The sequence below is a fragment of the Callospermophilus lateralis genome, chromosome 6, assembly GCF_048772815.1.
Source record: "Callospermophilus lateralis isolate mCalLat2 chromosome 6, mCalLat2.hap1, whole genome shotgun sequence".
Taxonomy (NCBI): Eukaryota; Metazoa; Chordata; class Mammalia; order Rodentia; family Sciuridae; genus Callospermophilus; species Callospermophilus lateralis.
The window spans coordinates 141721044-141734990 of NC_135310.1; the positions used below are offsets into that span (position 1 = coordinate 141721044).

At 43.6% G+C, this 13947-nt stretch overlaps 1 long non-coding RNA gene across 1 annotated transcript; it reads left to right on the forward strand.

Moving 5' to 3' along the window:
- Positions 1-12877: 12877 nt before the first annotated feature.
- Positions 12878-13626, forward strand: LOC143400915 (uncharacterized). The gene is made up of 2 exons (XR_013091546.1): positions 12878-12934; positions 13232-13626. It is a non-coding gene; the product is annotated as an uncharacterized LOC143400915 (long non-coding RNA).
- The last annotated feature ends 321 nt before the right edge of the window (positions 13627-13947 follow it).

The following is a 13947-nucleotide window of genomic DNA, read 5'->3' on the forward strand; positions in this document are numbered from 1 at the left end:
TTCGTTAGCATGGCTAAGGGTCTGTCGATCTTATTTATTTTTTCAAAGAACCAACTTTTAGTTTTGTTAATTTTTTCAATAGTTTCTTTTGTTTCAATTTCATTGATTTCTGCTCTGATTTTAATTATTTCTTGCCTTCTGCTACATTTGCTGTCATTTTGCTCTTCCTTTTCTAGGGCTTTGAGATGAAGTGTGAGCTCATTTATTTGTTGGTTTTTCCTTTTTTTGAGGAATGACCTCCAGGCGATGAATTTCCCTCTTAAAACTGCTTTCATTGTGTCCCATAGATTCCCATATGTTGTGTCTGTATTTTCATTTATCTCTAAGAATTTTTTGATTTCCTCCTTTATGTCTTCTGTAACCCATTGATCATTCAGTAACATATTGTTTATTTTCCATGTGATGTAGGATTTTTCCTTTCTTCTTTTATCATTGATTTCCAGTTTCATTCCATTATAATCTGATAAAATGCATGGTATTATCTCCACCCCTTTATATTTACTGAGGGTTGCCCTATGGCATAATATATGGTCTATTTTTGAGAAGGATTCATGTGCTGCTGAGAAAAAAGTATATCCACTTGATGATGGTTGATATATTCTATATATGTCAGTTAAGTCTAGGTTATTGATTGTGTTATTGAGTTCTACAATTTCTTTATTCAACTTTTGTTTGGAGGATCTGTCCAATGGTGAGAGAGGTATGTTGAAGTCACCCATAATTATTGTGTTGTGGTCTATTTGATTCTTGAACTTGAGGAGAATTTGTTTTATGAACATCGCAGCACCATTATTTGGTGCATAAATATTGATAATTGTTATGTCTGTTGGTGAATGGTTCCTTTTAACAGTATATAACGTCCTTCCTTATCCCTTTTGATTAACTTAGTCTTGAAGTTGATTTTATTTGATATGAGGATGGCCACCCCTGCTTGCTTACGAGGACCGTTTTCATGGTATATTTTTTCCCAACCTTTCACCTTCAGCCTGTGTATGTCTTTTCCAATCAGATGTGTCTCCTGGAGGCAGCATATTGTTGGATTTGTTTTTTTAATCCATGTTACCAGCCTATGTCGCTTTATTGGAGAGTTTAAGCCATTAATGTTTAGAGTTACTATTGATATATGGTTTGTACTTCCTGCCATGTTTGATTATTTATCTTTTTTTTTTTCTAATTTAGTTTGTTTCTCCATGATTAGCTTTCCCCCCACCCTCTGTCTTTACTGAGACACTTCCCACTGATGGTTTTGGTTATTGTTTTTCATTTCTTCCTCGTGTAGTGTTTTGCTCAAGACACTTTGCAATGCTGGTTTTCTGGCTGCAAATTCTTTTAGCTTTTGTTTATCATGAAAGATTTTTATTTCATTGTCGTACCTGAAGCTTAATTTTGCTGGATACAGAATTCTTGGTTGGCATCCATTGTCTTTCAGTGTTTGAAGTACGTTGTTCCAGGATTTTCTTGCTTTCAGTGTCTGTGATGAAAAATCCGTTGTTAACCTTATTGGTTTACCCCTGAATGTAATCTGCCTCCTTTCTCTTGTAGCTTTTAATATTTTCTCTTTGTTTTGTACATTGGATATCTTCATAACAATGTGTCTTGGCGTTGGTCTACTGTGATTTTGTGTGATCGGTGTCCTGTATGCATCTACAATTTGTATATTCATTTCCTTTTTTATTTCTGGAAAGTTTTCTGTAATTATTTCATTCAGCAGGTTACTCATTCCCTTGGTTTGAATCTCTATACCTTCCTCTATCCTGATGACTCTTAAATTTGTTTTTTTTATGTTATCCCATATCTCTTGGATGTTTTTCTCCTGATTTTTAACCAGCCTTTCTGCGTTGGCTAGGCTCTTTTCAAGATGATATATTTTGTCTTCATTATCTGACATTCTGGCTTCTACTTGCTCCACTCTGTTAGTGATACTCTCATTTGAGTTTTTAATTTGGTTTATAGTTTTTTTCATTTCTAGAATTATTGTTTGATTTTTTTATAATCTCTATGTCCTGATAAAAATGCTTAACTTCTTCTTTTATCTGTTTATGTAGTTCATTTTCAATGTATTCTTTCACTGTTTGAATTTGCTGTCTCATATCCTCTTTACAATTCCATTCCATCTGTCTAAGGTATTCCTTGAGTTCCTTATATGACCATTTTTCTGATGACTCTAGGTCCTCCTGAGTATTTAGGCTGTCCTGCATTGTTTGTACTCCTTTTCTTCCTTGCTTTTTAATGCTGCTCATGTTAATTCTTGTCCTGTTTGACTGCTGAGTTACTGTTTATTCCTATAAATTTATTTGATGCTTGGGAGGAAAGGTATTAGAAGGGAAGGGAAGAAGTCACTAAAGAGAATGAGAGTAAGCAGGTAGAATTCAAGGAAGGGGGGCTGGGGATGTGGCTCAAGTGGTAGTGCACTCGCCTGGCATGCGTGTGGCCCGGGTTCGATTCTCAGCACCACGTACAAACAAAGATGTTGTGTCCGCCGATAACTAAAAAATAAATATTAAAAGATTCTCTAAAAAAAAAAAAAAAAAGAATTCAAGGAAGGGGGAATAAAAGAATTGAAAAGAAATAAAAAGACAAAAGAAAAAAATAGTAAATAAAAAAAGAAAAAAAAATTAAAAAAAATAATAAAAAATGAAAATGAAAATTAAAAAAATAAAATAAAAAAATTTAAAAAATATTTAAAAAACAACAACAACAAAAAATGAAAATGAAGAAAAAAAAATTAATAAATGCAGTCTTAGAGTTTGATTAACTTCTCTTCCAGTAGGTGGAGCTGTGTCCACTGGGCCAAGCTTCTCCTCTCAGTAGGTGGGAACCAATCACTGTGCAGCAGCTCTTCCTCCCAGACTGGGCGGGTCTCCAATCCTGAGTGTCTAGGGCCTTCTCTTGTGTTTCCTCGAGCCAGGCCCGGCTCATCGGTGACGCTCACCACAATACTGGCTACACGCCAGGTCTGCTGCTCCTGGGAGCCCTGTTTTCATGAACTCCAGGGCACACTCTCCCTGTTTGCCATTCCCTCAGACCCTAAGTTTGTAGAGCTTGGGGCTGAGAACCCCCAGCGAATTTGCTTGCCCTCTGGTAGCCACACCCCCAGTAGCTGGTGCAAGGGACCTCAGTTGTCAGCACTGGTGGGAGTGGCAGCCAGGAGTTCCGCGCCGTGAGTCCTGTGCCACTCCTGATTCCCTGGGTCTGGCTATCGCGCTCACGGGAGAGCTGGGAGGGGCCCTTAAGGATTCCCCGCTGTGTGGAGAGGGAAGGCTAGGGGGTTACACACCTGTTGCCGCTGGTTTCAATGAATTTATCTCCTCCGCCCGTGACGTCAGTTCTCTGCCATGGTGGTACCCCATGCAAATGGCGACAGTTCGTTCCCTTTGCCGGGTGACCAATGCAACGGGTGGGTCCTGACTGTCTCTCCCAAGCCCCGTTTCAATCCTGTGGCCACTGCCTATGAAGGCTCGGTTGGCATTTACCTCTGTAGGATCAGAAGGGCCGACCAGTTGTTTCAGCGGGGTCGTTAGGGCTGACTCACAGCGGGGTCGTTAGGGCTGAGTCACAGCGGTTTGGCTGCGAGAAGCAGGCGAACAGGATCTTGAATGCAGCCGATCCGGGCTCGGTGTGTGTTCTGAGAGGCCCGGACTGTTCGCCCCAGATCCACGTCAGCTCAGCATTGCCTAGTGATCCTGAGCAAACAGCATTTAGACAGCTTACGACTCCCTATGCCCGCGCAGCTGAGGAGGTCAGAGACTTGATCTCTCCACGCCTGTCGCCATGTTGGATCTCTCAGAATGGACTATTTCTGACTTCTTGTTTGGGTTTGGATTTATTTTAAGGCCAGGAAAATGCAAAAATGCCCTGGAATATATTAATCATGATTATTGCCAAGGGAAGAAACCTGTCTCCTATTTGAAGAGCTGTCTGGCAATGGGTTGAGGTTTGGTTGGTTGCAACGATCACACACACTTTTTTTTTTTTTATTGGTTATTCAAAACATTACAAAGATTGCAGAATCACATCGGTTACACATCCACATTTTTACATAATGCCATAATAGTAACTGCTGTATTCTGCTACCTTTCCTATCCTCTACACAGGACTTACTTCACAATTGGCCACAGGCTTCTGTGGGTCCGACTCTGTGGCATCCTCCCCTCTTTGGGAAGTGACCAGCTGTGTTGTCGGAGTCTCCGTTTCACAGCGGAGGAAACTGAGACTCAGGACGAAGTGCCGGACGTCTCAACGCGTGGTGGGACTGGGCTCTTCTCCTCGGAGGCGGCTGCCGTCCAGCCCTCGCGTGGGCCCAGTGGGTCGAGGTGAGCCTAGACTGGGAAAATTCTTGGCGTGTTTTATCAGAGGTGGCCCAAGAAACTCTGGCGTTACCAAATGGCATTCATCCTGGATGATAAACATGGAAGATGAATGGACAAGGCTTTCAGTTCAAGTTGGAATGGAGAGCAATGCAGGAAAGCAGTCAAGTCCGAGCAGACAGTGGTGGTGACACTTTATGAATTAAATGGAGAGGACCCTTACCTGGGAACTATGAGCTGGTGACACTTAGGAGTCCTTGTGTCTGACTTCATATCTCTTAAAACAGAGGAGGGGTGGGCCACGGTTTGGATGTGGTTTGTCCGTCAAAGCTTCATGTGCTGGATCTTGGTCCCCAGTGTGGTAATGTTGAGAGACTCTGGGATGTGTAAGAGGTGGGGCTGGTGGAAGAGGATTGGAGCATGGGGTCTCCCCACTTGGCAGGGATTAATATAGGAACTGCGTTAAAAGAACTGGCCTCAGTTATGTCATTATAGCAACAGAAAATGGACAAAGATAGAACGTCTCTAGCAACAGGAGGTAAAAAGAGTTCACACTCAGTCTTGGTCTTACCACCTGTTGGCCATCTGTCTTTGAGAGAATTGCTTGTCTGAGCCTACATTCCTTTATCTGTAAAATAAACAGTCACTGCAATCATGTTTCAGAACCTATAAATCTATTATCATCCCATGCAGTTCTCCCCAAGATGTAAGAAGTAGGATTTATTACACTGTTTTTGCTAATATTTATTCCTTTCTTACTCGAACAAACAAGAAATGGGTTCCAAGAGGTTAAGACATTGGTGAGAGGTTTCTAAGAAGATGAAGCCCAATCTGCTCACTTACTATCGAGTACACCAGCTTCCGTCTGTGTAGCATGGAGGGTGTTTTAGTGGTCAGTTTTTTGTCACTGTGACCAAGAGACCTGAGAAGAACAATCTAAAGGAAAACAAGGTTATTTTGGCTCCCAGTTTCATGAGTTCAGTCTACAATCAGGCAACTCCACAGTGAAGCAGAAAAACACAGTGGAAGGGTGTGGTGGAGGATGTGTCAGCCAGGAAACAGAGAGGGAGAGAGAGCTCCACTCACCAGGGACAAATACAGACCCCAAAGTCCCAGCCCCAGTGAGCTACTTCCTCCAGCCACACCCTGACTGCTTACTACTCCACAGCAGTGGATTAATCCACCGATCAAGTCACAGTTCTCATAATAGAAGCATGTCACCTCTGAACCTTCTTGTAGTATCTCACAGTGAGTCTTTTGGGGACACCTCATACCTAAACCATAACAGATAGGGACACCCATCTCAATAGTATTCGAAGTGTCAGGATGATATTAATTAAATTCCTGCTCATTTCTTTTAATAAGTTTTTAAAGTAAATATATCCAAGTATCCTTACTTCTTTAAAGATATCGTGTTTGAATGATAAACCTTTGGTTTAATGATGCTGATTAGTCAAGCAATTTTTTTTTTTTTTTAAAGACATTCCTTACTATTCAGAAAACGAGGCAGAAGGAAGCTCTAGCCTCCACCCGGGGGCAGCAGACCCCACTGTCTGAGAGAGGCTCTGAGAAGCAGAGAAGGAGAGGGTGAAGTGTGGCTCCTGCAAAAACAAACTGTGGACGAGGACCGTGAATCGGGAGTACGACAAGGAGCCGGGTCACAACTGGTGTCCACATGTCATGGGGACTTGCAGATATGAATCAAGGGGACAAAACCTGGAAAGAAAATACTGTGCACAAATTTTCTGATGCACTTAAAAAATGAATACTCAAAGTGAACATTTTCATCAGACTTTCTCATCCCTTTTAATGATTATGATAACATCGGTGCCCTAGGTGGACATTCGTGGAAGGAGACTAAAGACCATGACTGCGGGGAGGGGTCTCTGAGAGCCTCCAGACAGGCAAGACCCAGACCGGGCGCTGACTCTGAGCCTCTCTTCCGTCTCCTCTGAGCTGTGCGACCTTCAATCAAGGCCTTGCCCTCCTGGGACTCTGGGGTGGAGACCTCTGTTCTTCCCCCATTCATTTCCTTCCTCCTGGGTACACGGGAGAAACCCAGCATGGCCATAGGACTGGTTCTGGCCAATGGGAAATCCACAGAAGGTCATCTGCCACAGCCAGGCCTGGCCATGAACAACTGCCCTTTCTCTCTCTGTTACCTGCTGGAAGGAGGAGAAGGCTCCCAGGGCCTCGAGGAGGGCAGAGCACAGAGGAAAGGGGCCCACCCCAGCACTGGAATGCCACGTGTAAGGTGGCCATAGTGAAAGTGGCCCGTGGATGTGATTATTGTGGGAATAGGGAATAACTGTTTTGCTGTGTTGAGCCAATGATGATTCCAGGGTTATCTGTTAAGGCAGCAGTAGTTGGTATGGCTAATACAGACTCATTTTCCTGGTCTACAGCAGGAGGGATGACGGCGATCATTATCTCAGCTGTTTCATAAGGGATCAAAAGAGACAATGTGTAGGAAATGGCTTTAGAAGCCCTGCAAGGCCTCGTCATCAGTCTGGTTCCTCAGCCTGCTGGCACTCCCACAGCTCCACCCTGGACGTACCTCCTGCTCAGACTGACTCGTCCCTCCCACTTCTGCTTCTCCCCAACAGAAGCTGCGGAGCCGGCCACGAGGCCATCAAGGTCCTTTAGCTCAACTCCACAGCACATCTGGGGTGGTGCGACATGTCTTCTGTTTTGCCACCTGAATTTCCCCCCCAAGGGATTATTGTTCTTCTGACAGCCCAAGGATTACACACTGCTGTTTTAAAAATATGGTTTGTTCCCTTCAAAAATCATGTTGACATTTGATTCCCAGTGCAGCCGTGCTGAGGTGGGACTTTTGGCAGGTGATTGGATCATTAGCACTCTACCCTCAATCCATTCGTGGATTAATGAAATAATGGGTTGATGGGTTGGTGTGGAAGGGACTTTGTTAGGAAAGCCAGCTCTCTCCAATATGCCTGTTTTGACATGTGATTCCCTCCACCAGTGGCACCAGAAGAAGCCCCTCGCCGTACTCCGGGGCCAAGCTGTGGAAGTCCAAGCCTCTAGAACCATGAACTAAATAAACCTATCGTCTTTATAATTACCCACTTTGTGATATTCAGCTATAGCAACGGAAGATGGACTAAGACAACTATTTATTGTGAAATATTTGGGGAAAAAAATTTCAGTGAAGATGTCTACCCCCTTAAGTTTTCAGTACTACTATTGGCATTTTCTCCCCATATTTCATACATGCATATCCATCTCCACATATATATGAATATACATGTATATGTGTGTATGTGTGTGTGTATACATATATCTTCATAGTTGAGAACACAATGAAAATAAGATTCGGTATCTTGTATCATATGTTTTGCTTTCCTTAATCTAAATTTGTTGCCCAAAAGCTCTTTGTAGCCATTACTTTCAGGAGTTCCACTCTGTCCCGTTGGAAGGATGCTCCATGATTTTCACAAGGTTGTTTCCAGCTTTTCAGGGTTGAAGAAGAGCTGCTGTGAGCCTGTTTGTCAACGTGGGATTGCTTCCTTTCCAGTCAGGATTCTCCAGGGTCATGCAGGTTTTGGACCTGGGTAGTACATCATTGCATTTCTTAGGCACAGTGTGGCGTGTGGACCGTAACAACGCGGGAGGTCAACTGTGGGCTATGGGTGGTTGAGATTCTTGGAGACTGGAGGGAAGTCCTTCTTGGAACCAGCTCTGGGTAGAGCTATCCTATCATGAGGGATGTGATGGCTAACTTTAGCTGAAGGGATAGCTGGTAAGACATTATTTCCAGGTGTGTTTGTAGGGTGTTTCTGGAAGAGAATGGCATTTGAATCAGGGGCACTGAAAGAAGCTTCATCCTCGTACAGTGTGGTGAGCATTTCCCCTCTGCAGAGGACCCGACAGAACAAAAGGCCAAGGTAAGGCAAGTTTCTCTCCCCCTCTCTCAGCTGTTACAACTTTCTGTTGCTCTTGGACATCAGAACTCCAGCTCCCTGGTCTTTGTACCCAGGTTTCAGACTTTTGAACATGGACTGGGGCATGCTATGAACTTCTTTGTTCTCCAGCCTGTAGACAGCTTATTATGAGATTTCTCAGCCTCCATAATCACGTGAGCCAATTTCCATGATAAACTCCATCTATCTATCTATCTATCACCTATCTTCCTATCTGTATCTGTATATCCTATTGATTCTGTCTCTCCAGAGAACTTTGATTAATGCAAGATACAATGGAAGGGCCTTCTACTCCTCTGTAGGAGGCATGTCTTCCCATTTTCTCAAGAGTCTGGGGATTATCTTTCCTGAACTGTTGACTGTACTGTTGGACCAGAAAATATACTTCTTGAGGTTTTATTCTTTTTTTTTTTCTCTTTGACCTCTATTTATTGATATATAAGTAACATTATGAAGGTCGCTATATTAAATTATGTAGTTCAGGTGAATTTTAATATAAGCACAAAGTTGTTCAATTATTATCACTAATTCCAGAATATTTTCATCCCCCCTGAAAAGAACCCCCTATTTGTTAGTGTTCACCCCCCACACTCGCCTCCCTCCAGCCCCTGGTGAACGCTGACCTACTTTCTGATTCTATGGATTGTCTGTCTAGACTTCAGGCAACTGGAATCTGTAATACTTGGCCTTTGGGGGGGTTCTATCTTATTTCATTTAGCATAATCTTTATCCATGTTATCAAATGTATCGGTACATCGTTCTTTTCATGTCTGAATAGTATTCCATCATATGGATATACTACACTTTGTTTATTCATTCATCAGTTGATGAACATTTGAGTTTTTTTCACTCTGGCTATTGTGAATATTGACATGTGTACAAGTTATTGCAGGGTTATCGCTTTTTAATTATTTTGGGTATGGATCTAGGAGTAAAATTACTATTTAACTCCATGTTTAACTCACTGAAGAATGGCCAAATATTTTCCAAAGGGAAACATAATTTTACATTTCCACCAGCAGTGTATGAGGGTTCCAATGTCTCCACCCCCCCCTCTAACTTTCATTTGTCCATCATATTGATAACAGTCATCCTAGCAAGTATGAAGTGGCATCTCACTGTGGTTTTGATTTGGATCTTCCTGATGATGAATGAATTGAATATTTCAATTTGCATCTCTTCTTTGGTATATCTTTGCAAATCATTTCTACTCAAATCCTTTGTTCGCTTAAAATTTTTATGTCTTTTTTATGGTTGAGTTATAAGATTTATCTAGTCTGACACTAGACCCTTATCACATATATGGTTTAAAAGGAGTTTCTGCCATTCTATGAGTCGTTCTCACCTTCTTGATATCACCTTGTGCACCATAAAAGTCTTTAATTTTGACGAGATTGGCTTTTCCTATTTTTTCTTTCATGGCTTCTGCTTTTGGCATCAGGTCTAGGAAACCGATGCCTAATGCAAGACCATAAAGATTTATTCCTGTTTTCTTCTAAGGATTTCATAATTTTAGCACGTACACTTGAGTCTCTGATTCATTTTGAGTTAATTTTGTAGATGATGTGAGTATGGGTCCAACTTCATTGATTTACATGAGGGTCTCCAGTTATCCCCACACCATTTATTGAAAAGACTATTCTTCCCCTTTCAATTGTCTTGACATGTTGGTTCAAAAAAATCAGTGAACTATAAATATATGGTGTACTTCTGTGCTTTCAGTATATGTATCTCCTTATGCCGGTGCCCCAATGCTCTCCTGGGGGATTAGGAAGACTCTTTTTCAAATTGGGCATAAGTTTTGAAATTGGGAGGTCTGTGTCGTCCAGCTTTTTATTTTGTTTTCAAAATTGTTTCAGCTATTCTGGGTCCCTTGCTTTTCTGTATGAATTTTAGGAATGGTTTGTAAATTTATGCAAAAAAAAAAAAAAAGGAAGCTGGGATTTGGAGAGGGATTGCACTGAATTTGTAGATCAATTCAGGAAGTATTGCTATCTTAACATTATTAAGTCTTCCAGAGTGTTATTCTTGAAAGACAAACAAACCACAAACCTCAACAGTTACTCAATTCACAAAAGCAATAATTCTTAGGTTTCTCTGCAATATCGGCACTCCTATTTCCTCCAGCATTTTTTTTTAAAATGGAATACTTTGCCTTACAAATGAATTATCTATCTCTCTCTCTCTCTCTCTCTCTCTCTCTCTCTCTATATATATATATATATATATATATATATATATATATATCCTGACTGACCCTATTAATTGTTTTAGTAAAGTTGCTAGGGTAGATTCTATATAAATTTCACTGTAAGGTGGAAAAGCCAAGGCAAAAAACCAACTTGCGAATAATTGCCCCAACTGCCATAGAAAGGCAGGTGGACCTGTAACAGGAATGGACAATTCTGGGGTCATAGGCTGCAATGCTCTCCTGGGGGATTAGGAAGAGTCTTTTTCAAATCCTAACTGTTCTTCTGCCTCGTAGTGTGTTTTAGTTCATTTTCTGTTGTTATAACAAAATACTCAAGGATTGGTACTTTATAAAGAAAACAGGTTTATTGACCTCACAGTTTTGGAGGCTGAAAGTTCAAATGGCATGGTGCCAGCTCTGGTGAGATTCCACTTGGCTGAATAACAACAAGGTGATGGTGCCACCAGGAAAACACGGGTGAGGGGGAGAGATCACATGATAAGGCAGGAAGCTAGAGAATTTTAGAGTCAGTCTTGCTCTTTTAAAAATAATTTGCTTTTGACCAATGGAGTAGAGGAAAAGGGACAGAGAGAAAGTGAAGAGGGGAGGGCATTGCAAAGTCCTATGGAATGAAACCTACCAAATGATGTGGTCCATGTACGAATATGCCACAATGAATCCCACTTATGTATGTAATTATAATTCTTTAAATAAAATAATAATAATAATAATAATAATAAAAGAAGAAGAAGAAAGATCAGTAGAGGAGAGCAAGTGGACTCAGGGAGGGAGGAAGGAGGGAAAGGGAAGGTTCGGGGGAATGAGATTGATCATATGGTGTTATGTGCATGTACGAATATGGCATAATGAATCCCACTATTGCATATAATTATAAAGTACCAGTAAAAAATTTCAAAAACCTTGCTTTTGCAAAAACGAATTGCTGGGTCCCCTGAGAACTACATTAATCTCTTTCAGGGGTAGTGCCCCCAGTGACCTAAGGGTCTCCCTAGGCTACCACCTCTCACAGGGCCACACTGGGGACCAAGCTTCCAACACATAATCCTTGGGGAACAAACCGAATCACAGCAGTGTGCAACTTTTTTTAAAAAGTCCTGAGTTCTTTGAATCTGTTTCCTGATCTTAAATAATGGCATGATTCAGGTGCCCAGGTGACCTCATGGGCCTGTGTTTGTCATATAAGTCACATTTACTTTTAATGACAAATCAGAGTTGCCTGAACACCTCCCTTTCCAGTCTGGCTGACAGAATGCGCCTTCCCAGGGTCCCTGCTTGTTTCGGTGTCTCCCAAGGGGGTGTCTCATGTGCCCTGAGCCAGTCTGCAGTGGCAGGCACCTGCACCTACATGTCACACCCCCACCCTCACCCTTTTGCCCCTGTTCCCCACCTCCTCCCCTCCTGGCACCTCGTGTCTTTGTCTTTGTCATTGCATTGCTAAGTCCAGGCAAGGGTGCTATTCCAACACTCATCCGAGGCTCCCATCCTAGAAGCACCAGAGCAGTGCTGTTTCTATGCAGCAAAGCAGAGTGGTGTCCTCCTCTCCAAAGGCAGCCAGCAACTCTGCCCGGATCTGGAATCCCTGAGTCATTCCTGTAAAATTCCATAAGCCCCAGGCCCTCCTATTGTTAAGTGCGCTCCCACCAGATTGAAGCACTTAGAAGTGGAAGATACCACCTCATCCCTACCTTCTGCCAGCTCTTCACCCTCCCACCTGACCCACCTGGCCCTTCATCCGAGGTCACCGCACAGAGGATGAATGCAAGCCCACACGGAGTAAAGGAGGGCGGTGGTCACCTCACCCCCAGCAGCGAGGACCTGTTCTAGGAGCAAATGTGAGTTTTCCATGGTTAAAAATGGTACCTACCCCAGAAGGTGGTCTTGAGATTAACTGGAATAATGTAAATATAGTAATGCAGCACAGAAGAAGATATTTCCCCCAGGGTTCCAAAATATCAAAGGGGACAAGGTCTATTTTCTGGCAAAAAGGTACCTGTATTTTTCCAACTACTTTTTACTACCCCAGTGCAAATCTGCGTGAGCCTGTGATTCCAGGAAAGAGTGGGGCCACCCGCTTCTTCCTGTGGATTTACATGGCTTCCTTTGAGGGCAGGATGTAGATGAATCTTGGAATCAGAATTCCTTCCTCACCTGGCCAGGCACTTGGGGATGATGGACCTTCTCTCTGTTCGTGGGGCTGGCCTGGCTGGGACTAAGCAAAAGAATGCCTGCTGCTTCCCAGCCCCCAAGGTCAAGGCGTTTCCTTGTTTAATCCCCTTGGCTTGCACCAAAAATAGAAGCTTGCTTCATCCACACGGTCAAGGCCTATCCCGTGACTCCTCCTCCCCAGAAACCCCCAGCGGTTATTAGGGAGCTGAGCTCATCCCTGTAAGGCACCCCACAACCCCTGCCCACGCGGCAGTAGAGCGCACTCCGCCCGCACCTGGGAGCGCGCTGCTTTTATTGCAGCCCAGGTGCGCGCTCAGGCATTCCGACCAAGGGGTCCTGCTTTCCAGTCTGGCCGGGCGCAGCTCTGCCGCGATCGAGCCCGCTGTCCACCTGCTCCCCCGCGGCAGTCCCCTGACCCCACAGCAGGGGGGCCCATTGCACAGCCTCGCGGGCGGAGGAGGGAGGGATCCGAAATGCCAAACTGGGTTACATAAGTGGGTTAGGCAGGTGGCGGGCGAGGTGCGCTCTGGAAGGAGGTTGTGAGTCACGAGGCTGGCAGGGCGAATTCTCAGTTCTCCTTGTGGTTTCATTTCGACGAGAAGCTCCGGGATGTCTGGTGTGTTTGCAGAAGTGGGATGGATGATTGTCGATGCCGGAATACAGAAGTAGAGGGAGGGCTCTGCCAGCCAGACGCAGCCCTCAAACCCACGAGAGTTCACCGTCCCTGAGACTCAGACTTGGGAATGACATGGGGAATTGTGACAGCGCTTGCAAGGCACCAGGGTCGAGGGTGATTCTTTCTGGAGAGAGAAGAAAGCCTTTCAGGAAGAGAAGATGACGCCCAGGCGAGTTTTGAAGACTGAGTCAGGTGGACCAGCGACTCGGACATTCTTGTTAGAGGGGTGGAAGGGGCTTTGATTCCCTCATCACCTTTGGCACCCTTCGAAGCCACCCTAGATAAGCTTTCTAAGTAAAAATGACACATTTGCTCTGCATACATCTGTACCTCCCCTGTCATTTGTACTCATTAACTTGGGCTACCAAGGATGGGGGTGGGGCGGGGGGTTGGGGGACGAAAGAGTCGACCAGTCGTTCAGGATGCCGGGGTCAGAACTTGACAAGATCATAAAGGGCTTTGGGCACCCTACTGAAGGCTTGAACTTTGCCTGTAGACTGAAGCTTACAGACTGCTGACCATGAGGTGTTTTTTTTTTTTTTTTTTTTTTTTAATTCTAAGGGTTTGTTTTTCTTAAGTTTTACAAAGTTTTGAAAAGTCAGCTCCCTTCTAGCAGCTCTTGAAAAAATCTAAAGCCGTGAC